This window comes from Camelus dromedarius, chromosome 15, assembly GCF_036321535.1.
Source record: "Camelus dromedarius isolate mCamDro1 chromosome 15, mCamDro1.pat, whole genome shotgun sequence".
Classification (NCBI taxonomy): domain Eukaryota; kingdom Metazoa; phylum Chordata; class Mammalia; order Artiodactyla; family Camelidae; genus Camelus; species Camelus dromedarius.
In genome coordinates this window covers 61635661-61646027 of record NC_087450.1, presented here as the reverse complement: position 1 = coordinate 61646027, position 10367 = coordinate 61635661, and positions in this window count along the sequence as shown.

Below are 10367 nucleotides of genomic sequence, written 5' to 3'. Positions count from 1 at the left end.
CTCCCGTGGTGGCAGAGCTGCGTGGGCGAAGGGCCGTGGAGCTCCAGGGCCGCTGCCCTCTGACCGCGCTGCCCGGCCGCGCGGAGAGCCTCTTGGAGGAGGGCAGGGGCAGGGAGGGCTCTGGCTGCACGCCCCGTCCGTCCGTCCGCCCGCCAGCCCCGGGCGCGGGGCGCTGGCCTCGGGAGGGGGCTCGCGGAGGGGGCGCCGCCGCCTCGCGTCTCCCGGGGGCCAGCCTGTAGCCCAGCTCTGCCTGGGCGGGGTCTCCCCGATGCTCAGGAAGCCCCCCGGGGTCGTCCTGATCGCACTTGCGCTGCAGATGAGGGCGTGGCGTCAGGAAGTTAGATAGCTCGCTCGGGTCCTGCCTGGAACGCGGCCGCGATGGGTTCTGAGCGCAGACTTGCCGGACGGCCCGGCCCTCCTGCGGCAGGCAGACCACGCGCTTCTGCAGGGAGGTCAGAGGGCTTCCACCGAGCTTCGCCGGAGGCCAGGCTTTGATTTTGAATGTGAACAGTTTTTCGACGAGTTTACCTGTATGCGGGAGGCAAGGGCGGGCAGCGATTGTGGGGGAAGGGAGGGGAGATAAGCAGAGAGAGAAGAACACTGGGGACGTGACTTTTCAAAGGCGGGTGGTTCTGGCGCCAAGCTCACTTCTGTGCTTTTGCATCTGAGAAATTACGGTTTATTCAGTCGTCTCTTTGGTAGAGTCGCTGCTCCGGCCTCTAGACATGACAGAAAAACAAGCTGTGACCTGGGGGAGCCAAGGTCTCCACAGGGAGCCGCACACAGGCCGAGCCCGGCTGAGTCAGCAAGTAGACTCAGATGCTCACGAAGGTGCAAGGGGAGCGGAGCGATTATCACGCGGGAACTGAGGCAGCAGCCTGGCCGGGGCGGCCCAGACACCCTGAAGGACAGAGAGGGTTTCGAGACAAGGGAGCTGGTTCTTTACGAACTTGCTCAGCCCACCCAGACTTTTTCAGATACATTCTTCACCTAGAAACCAGGGCGCCGTGAGATTCTACAGGCAAAGCAGTGATGTGGGAGCCTGGATGAATCTGGTGTCAGATGTGAACTGTAAAATGGACGAATTTTCCTAACGAAGAGGCAGGCAGACGCGCTTTAACAAACGCTTGTGGTGAGCCGTTTTTATCCACGAAGGGTCTTTAAATCGTTTTCGCCTCATCTCACGCAGGATGGGGGCCACCTCAAAACCCAGGAGGCTTCTCGAATATGTTAACTGATTGAACCCGTTCCCTGAAGTGGGGCTTCCATCGGCGTCATGCGTGTGAACCGGCGTGTGAACAGCCGTGAGCGCTTCCGACCGGTCACTACTCGCTGGCTCCACGCCCCCGTTCCACTGGGCACATGACACACCCTCGTCGTGTTCCCACTGCCCCGGTGTCTCCTGCAGGGACAAGACAGCGGGGCAGGGGTTCCTCTGGTCCTCGGATATCAGCACACACAGGTTCAAGCTGAGATAGTTCTCACTGTCCCCCAGCTGTCAGCTGCTGTAAGTCTGTCTTTGAGCCTCCGAGTTTCTCTCGCTCCTGTGCTAGGAATGGGGCACTAAAACTGTTGTGAGGTCACAGAATCTCAGAGTGAACCTGAGACGTTCTCCTGCTGGGGGTCCTGCTGCCTCCCAGGGAGCACAACGAGAGCAGATCTAGGTCTGGGACCCACGTGCTCTGTGGTGTTTCGTCTCCTTTCCTCCCCCCGTCAAGAGCATCTCTTTCCAGCTTGTTGGAAAGTGGGAGAGCCGAGTCTGCATGCTTTTCTAGAGTTTTATGTACATTTCTCCATCTCTGAGGTTTAAGGTTTTGGCAAGCACAAGCTAGGATCACTTGCACACTAATTTTATTCTCTCCCAGAAAGACATTCCTGAGGCAAAGAGAACAAAGCCGACGCCTGGAATTAATGAGGAAAAAGAAACAGGGAAACTGGAGGAAGGAAGTAAACAAGGGTTTACACCAAAGGCCGCCTCTCCCACACCTGCCCCGGGGGTTCCTGAAAAACGTCACATTTCCTTCCACATGTCCTCCTCCCCACCATGCCCATCACCCCTGCCCGGATGAGCAGTGGGACGTGCGACACCTGTGCCAGGTGTCCTCCAAAGTGGGGCTCCTTGCCTCCTGGTAGTCATGCCTCTGGATGCTCCCCTCCCAAGTTAAACAGGGCAGACCCGCGGGCCCCGGAACATTCTGCATAAGTGATGGCATGTGACCCCCAGGACTAGGTTATCCAGAGCCTTCTCCCCCTCAGGCCCCTGGAGGGCAGCTGCCGTCTCGTGAGGACTCTTGAGCTGCCCGCGCAGTGGTCCCTGTGTTCAGGAACTGAGGCTCCAGCCGGGAGCCAGCACAGCTTGCCAGTCACATGAGTGATTTGCTTGGAAGTGGACCTTGCAGCCCCGGGCAAGCCTTCTGATGATTGTAGTCGAGCCAAGATGCTTGTTGCAGCTTTAAGAGCGAGCCGGAGCCAGGGCACCCAGGGCAGCCGCTGCTGAGTGCAGAGCCATGGAAGCCACACCAAGTGAGAAGTGCCTACTGCCCTTTAAGCCAGCAGGTTCGGGGGTAACTTATCACGCAGTTACAGATAATTAATATAGATTGTGGCCCCTGGACGTGAGGTTCTGTGGAATAAAACCCTAACATGTAGGGGAAGCTTTGCAAGTGGGCAGTGGGTGGTGGCTGGATTTGGAGAAAGTTTTAGTGAAAGCCTGGAGGGAAATAAAGCGATTGCTAAGACCTGTGAGGGGGCTGCCAAGGAGGAGGGTGCCCTTTGGTTTCCTAGGCCTTCTTTTCTGCAATTATTCTCTTTCTCCAAATTTCTACCCACCTTATAGCCAAAAGGGAGCCGATTCCTGTAATCCACCCAGGTGAGGATCCCGGGCCAGGAAGCTGGTGGTCAGAAGTGGAGAAGGAGAGAGAATAGATCTGAAAGAACAAGGGAAGATGGCCAGCATGAGATTGCTCATTTATTTTTTTCTTTTTGTTTCCACATTTGATAATTGAACCGATCTTGTCCCAGGTGCCATAGCCCACTGCCAGCACCGAACAAGCCCACAGCAAAACCATCCAGCTTGGATGAGCCACGGCTTCTGCAGTAGTCACCTGGGGAAATAATGCGATTTGGTCACAGAAAGGTCAGGGTAAATTTAAAGATCAATAAAAAGGTTTTGATCAGTGGCCGTGTACATACCAATGTTTCACTATCATCGGAGCTAAATTTTAGGGTCATCCCATAGTTACTGGTTTATTTATAGTTCCATTACTTTGCTAGGTAAGTACAAAGTTACGAAAATTTTGTAGAACCTAGCTTTTTTGTCAAAGAATTAAACATTTTATTTGAAAGACACAAACCAGCATTATACTAGCACCAAGAGTTGGGGCGTAGGCTGAAAAATAAATTACAAGAGTCCAGCAAGGGAGAGATCACTGTAGACAGAAGTAACCTACAAGAGATGTGAACTGTCCATCTTCTCTGCCCTCCCCCCCTTCCTTCCTCCGTTCTTTCCTTCTTTCCTCCCTTCCTCCCTCCCTTCCTTCCGTCCTTCCTTCCTTCTTTCCCTCCCTTCCTTTCCTTCCTTTCTTTCATTTTTCTATCCATCCATCCCACCACAATTTTTATGCATTTGTTCTGGGCACAATTCTGTCCTTGGTTCTGAAGATATAGATGTGAATGAGAAGCAGTTCCTGTCACCATGGAATATCGACAAGAAATATCTAAGAAGCAAGTGAGGAGCAGAGAAAACATTTGCAGAATGGGGAAAAACGCATGTCATGGTTAATCCTCTGTGTCGACGTGGCTGAGCTGCTGTGCCCAGTTGTTTGGCCAAATATAGTCTAGATGTTGGAGTGAAGGTATCTGGTAGATGTGATTAATATTTACAATCAGCTGACTTTAAAGAAAGGAGATTATCCTTGATAATGTGGGTGGACCTCATTCAATCGGGTCGAAGGCCTTAAGAGCAAAAGCTGAAGTGTCCTGGAGAAGAAGATATTGCCTCAAAACTGTTACATAATAATTTGGAGTTTCTAACCATCCAGACTTCTCTGCAGATTTCAGGCTCAGGGCTGCAAAATCAATTCTGCCTGAATTTGCAGCCTGTGGACTTGCCCCGTAGATTTTAAACTTGCCAGCTCCCAAAATCGTGTGAGTCAATTTCTTTAACTAAATTATTTATATATATAAAATCTAAATATATATATTTATTATATAAATAGTATATCTGGGGAAAGAGAAATAAACAGAAGCTTATACCTAGGTTGACAATGTTACAGAAAACCCCTCAGCAACACCGACAACAGTGACAGAAGGGAGGCCTCTGGTGTCACTCTTCTGCCAGAGGCCAGTTCTTTGAAGCGAACACTTTGCCTCATGGGAGATACATTTCCTGTATCACTGATTTGCTGAGGACTCAGGTTTGTGTTAGAGCTTTGCATCTTAGATCTTGTTTGCACTGGTGGCAGGGGTCAAAGGCTGCGGGGATGTACTGGCAGATGGTGGCACTTGAAACATGGTTGGGACTGATGTTGCTGCGAGTCAGTGGGGCTCTGAGCAGCGCAGGAAGTTCCCGTTAGCAGGTACTGACCTAGACCAGGGAAGGTGGACTCACTTCCTAAATGCAATGATGTTTAAAAATAATTCTCTTAAAGGTTGTTTTATTTTTGTTGACATTGTAAAAACCTTCCATTATATTAATAAAAAGATGGAAAATATTAAAAAGAGAGAAGAAAAATACAGCAATAATACTACAATTCAACCATTGCTACTTGTAATGCAGTTAATATTTCCTTAAATAAGTTATATGCATTTTTATACAGATCCATCCAAGTGTGCAAATTTGACTTTAGTTTTTTTCACTTAGCATCCTATTCCATTTACTCAACTACGCACTCACTCATTCATTCAATATACATCCCCTGAATTTCTACTCTGTGCCAGACAGTCAGGTGTTGGAGAATTTACCCATGCCTTACATTTTTTTGAGCACCATTTTTAAGATTGAATTAAAAATTTTTAAAATTGAAGAATAGTTGATTTACAATGTTGTGTTAGTTTCTGGTGTACAGCAAAGTGATTCTGTTATACAAACATACATTTGTATGTGAATATATATATATTTCTTCCATTATAGGTTATCACAAAATATTGAATACAGTTCCCTGTGCTACACAGTAGAATCTTGTTGTTTACCTATTTTATATATAATAGTTTGTATCTGCTCATCCCAAACTCTTAATTTATACCTCACCCCCCCCTTCCGCTTTGGTAAATGTAAGTTTGTTTTCTATGTTTGTGAGTCTGATTCTGTTTTATAGTAAATACATAAGTTCATTTGTGCCATATTTTAGATTCTACTTATGAGTGATGACATATGGTGTTTGTCTTTCTTTTTCTGTTACTTCACTTAATATGATCATCTCTAGGTCCACTCATGTTGCTGCACCCGGCATTATTTTATTCCTTTTTATGCCAGAGTAGTATTCCATTATATACCACATCTTCTTTATCCAGCCATCTGACAATGGACACTTAGGTTGCTTCCATGTCTTGGCTATTGTAAATGGTGCTGCTATGAACATTTGGGTGCATGTACCTTTTCAAGTTAGAGTTTTCTCTGGATACATGCCCAGGAGTGGGATTGCTGGATCCTATGGAAATTCTATCTTCAGTTTTTTAAGCAATCTCCACACTGTTCTCCATAGTGGCTGCACCAGTTTACATTCCCACCAACAGTGTAGGAGGGGTCTGCTTTCCCCACACCCTCTCCAGCCTTTGCTGTTTGTAGACGTTTTAGTGACGGCCGTTCTGACTGGTGTGAGGTGGTGTCTCATTGTAGTTTCGACTTGCATTTCTCTCATAATTAGTGATGCTGAGTATCTTTTCATGTGCTTATTGGCCATCTGTGTGTCTTCTTTGGAGAAACGTCTATTTAGGTCTTTTACCCACTTTTTGATTGAGCTGTTTGTTCGCTTTGTTGTTGAGTTTTACAAGCTTTTTGTCTCCTTTGTAAATCAGTCTCTTGTTGGCTGCACTGTTTGCAGGTATTTTCCCCCAGACTATACGTTGTCTTTTCATTTTGCCTGTGGTTTACTTTGCTGTGCAAAGCTTGTAAGTTTGACTAGGTCCTATTTGTTTACTTTTGCTTTTATCTCTGTTGCCTTGGGAGATTGACGTAAGAAAACACTGTTTGGGAAAGAACAGATACTTATGTCAGATAATGTTTTTGCCTATGTTTTCTTCTAGGAGTTTAATGGTGTCATGTCTTGTATTTAAGTCTTTCACCATTTTGAGTTTATTTTTATGTGTGATGTGAGGGTGTGTTCTAACTTCACTAATTTATGTGTCCAGCTTTCCCAGCACCACTTGTGAAGAGACTGTCTTTTCTCCATCGTATGTTCTTGTCTCCTTTGCTGAAGATTAATCGACTGTAGGTGCGTGCATTTACCTCTGGGCTCTGTATTCTGTTCCATTGGTCCCTATGTCTGTTTTTGTGCCCAAACCATGCTGTTTTGATTACTGTAGCTCTGTAGTACTGTCTGAATCCTGGGATTATTAATGCTTGCTTAATAATCAATTGTGTCCTTTTATGATAATTGCCTCAATCATTTCCTGGGGTTATCAGTTGAGTATTGGATTAAGTGGGGAGAGAGATTCAGAGACCGGATAAATAGATGTTCTGTATCGCCACAGCGTTTTATACCTTTTCTATCCTAACTTCACTGAAAGCAGAATGAGCGCAGCGTATCTGACAGGAGAGAACAGATACAAAGGTCCCAGAATGGCTGTCTTCTTGTAGTAAAGGCCAGTCCCTGGGTTGGTCTCTGGTTCCTAGGTCTCCCGAGCACCGCACAGAACCACTGCAGGCTCAGAGGAGGTGCTGAAGGTCAGCCTCTCCTTCTAGTTGCTGGTCCTGCAAGTCTCAGTCACCGAGGCCCCTCAACACCCTCCTGCCATCCTTCCTGGTGTGTGTGTGTGTGTGTGGGGCACGCTCTGGCTTGTCAGCCGCCCATTCCACCAGCATGCAGAGCCACCTCACGTGTCCTCCCTAACCTGACGGCCAGTGAGAACGGTCTCCTGCCGGGATTAAGCCAGGACCCTTCTACAGGCGGGCAGTTGTGAAGAACAACCACAGGAAGAAGCCGCCCGGCCTGCTGGTGGGGTTGGCCTCCTTCCAGTCTGCCGAGCGTCTGCCGCTCGTGTAGTCGCTTCGCGTTGTGGCAGTATAATCAGGTTGACAAAAGTGGACAAGATTTTTGGAGGCAATCGAGCACACTAATTCATTTAAAGATGCTGAACAGGTGCAACTGGGACACGTTGAAGGTGGTTATTAGGCAAAAGTCATCGGAGGAAGGCGGGCCGACATCTGTGCCTATTGTTAGAGACACAATAGAGCAGGATCTTCCTGCGGATGGGGCAGCCCTCTGCGCGATCCTCCTGATTTAGGACTTTCACTGCTGAGGGTAATTAGCATTTCAAGGGGGAGGATGCAGAATTCATCTTTTCTGTTCTCTCTTTCCTGGGGGTGGGTAAAAGTGGAGTCTGATTTAATTAAGAAAGGCAGTAACTCCAGGCACCCACATAATCAAATGTTAACTATAGCAGAACAAGGACCGTCTAATGAGGTCTTTGTGATTTAAATTGGGCTAAGCCTGGTTGCCTACCAGTCTGCTGGTTTCCAGGAGCTCCTTTGTTCTTCAGTGTTTTGCTTCTTCAAACTGTCCCCGTCATATAGACCGGCTTAGCATCAGAGACATTTAGTTGCCCGGGAGCCCCCTGGAATTGTAAATAAACCTGAGAGATCTGTGTTAGCTCTGGTGGGTCGCTGAAGAGCAAGGCAGACTGAGGTCTGGGCGCAGGGCGTCGGTGAGGACTGTTTGGAAGGTCGCACTGATGGACACAAGTTCCAAGAGCACTGGCTTTTTTCTAGCTGAATGACCGTCAGCCACATTCTTTAAAAGATGGAGTTGCACAGAAGGAAAAACAAAACCATGACTCTTGGAATGAGACAGTTCTAGGTTCAAGTCCTTGCTTCAGCGTTAACCTGTCAGCTCCCTCGCAGGGGCGTCTCTAACTGCGTGTCCACTCAGGTGGCTCCGACCTGGCAGTGGGAATGTGGAGGAGAAGAGAAGAAATGGTCATCCTCACGCACCAGGGGGATTGCTGGTGGGGGTCCCGGGTACCGTGACTGACAGAGCAGCTGAAGAGTTGGGAGCAAGTCCTTTTGTTTGTGTATCTGCAGAGTCCCGGCAGGGCCCCAGACGTTTGTGAGATGAGTAAATACCAGTCCAGCTCGCTGGAGCACGTTAGAATCCTCCTAGATGCCTTCTGGTCCAAAAAGTCTGTTTGTTCCAAGGTCTTTAATTCAGGTAAGAAGGTTCTGGAATAGCATCTCAACCCTCCGCCACCACACACATACACACACTTTAAAGTCTGATCAATATATTCTTATCAAAAATATAAAGCCTTTGTTAATTATGTAAAGATTTATTCAACATATTTTTTAAAATATTATATTTTTGAAAAATTGAGTTATGTCAACTAAAGCCACACTGAGTGAGGGATTCAGGAGAGAGAGCCAGGGAGTGCGTCCAAGTGGGAGCTGCAGTCTTTCTATGATCGAATTTTGGAGGTGGCCTCCATCCCCTCTGCTGTGCACGCTGGGTCACAGAGACCAACTCTGGTCCAGAGTGGGAGGGGGTTATGTCAGGGTGTGAGTGCCAGGAAGTGGGTAGACGTTGGGGACCACCTGGACAGTGGGCTGCCACGCCGTCTAACTCACCTCCTCTCCTCCCCGGACGTGTCCCCGTCACAGCGCAAGAACCTACTAGCTGCGTGCAGGTTGGCTCTGCAACGTCCGGCACTCTTCCCCTCTGAAAGACGCACGCCATCGTGCCCGGCGTGTGGCTGGACGGGGACGGACAGAGCGGAATTAAGGCAGCATCGCGAACACACCCAAAGAGAGCGCAGCATGACGTCCGCTTTCAGTTGCGAAATAGCAGTGAAGATCAGTGATGGGTGTTTACACAAAAACATTGTTTGCATACTCCAGTCCTCGGTGGGGGAAATCAATTTAATCTATTGTGCATAAAATGATGCTTTTTTAAAAAGCAATCCCAAGCCAGGAATTTACATTTAGAATGTTTTGAAATTAAATGTAGTCTTTTAAGAGTACTTAGTGTGTTCGTATGACTAAAAAAATCAAAATTCTATAAAAATATAAACGAGAAGCCTAGCCCCACACCCACTCTTAACTGCTCTGCTCCCTCTCGTTGCCCTCGGGGAGGGTATAGCTCAAGTGGCAGAGTGCACACACACATTGTGCACCTCAGCATATGCAGAGTCCCAGGTTCAATCCCCAGTACCTCCTCTAAAAATAGATACGTAAGTAAACCTCATTACCTCTCCTCCGGATTGAAAAAATACAAAATGACAATGATTCTCTCGTTACCCTCAACACTTCTGTTAGAGTCTTACGTGTGGTCCAGTGTTTCTCAATGAAAGTACAAGTACATATACCACCATTCCAGCTGTTTTTTATGCAAAAATTAGCATACTTTACCACTGATGGTCTTCCTTGTCTTTCTGGTGTGGGTGTTAGTTTCTGGTGTACAACGAAGTGATTCAGTTTCATACGTGTATGAATAGCGTTCCCTGTGCTCTACAGTAGGACCTTGTTGTTTGTCTGTTTTATATACAGCAGTTTGTATCGGCTAATCCCAAATTCCCAACTCATTCCTTCCCCTTCTTCCCCCCTGGTAACCATAAGTTTGTTTTCTATGTCTGTGGCTCTGTCTCTGTTTTGTAAATAAGTTCATTTGTATTATATTCTAGATTCCTCATCTAAGTGATATCATACAGTATTTTTCTTTCTCTGGCTGACTTCACTGAGTATGACAGTCTCCAGGTCCATCCACGTTACTGCAAAAGGTATGATTTCATTCTTTTTTTGGTGGACTTTTTAATGATGGCCATTCTGACTGGTGTGAGGGGACATCCCATTTCAGTTTTGATTTGTGTTTCTCTGACAATTAGCAATGTTTAGCAACTTTTCACGTGCCTGTTGTCCACCTGTTACGTCTTCTTTGGAAAACTGTCTCTTAGGTTTGCTGCCTAGTGTGTGATTGGGTGGTTTGTTTTTTTGGGATGAGTTGTATGAGTTTTTATACTTTGGGAATTAATCCCTTGTCGGTTGCATTGTTTGCAAATATTTTCTCCCTGTAGGCTGTCTGCTCTCTATTTTAAAAATATTGTAACCAAGTATGACAGATATACAGTAACATGCACCAATCTTCAGTATTCAAGTGAATTAGCTTTATACAGCTGTGCCCACGTAGCCACCCCACTAATTAGCCATAGAATATTTCCAA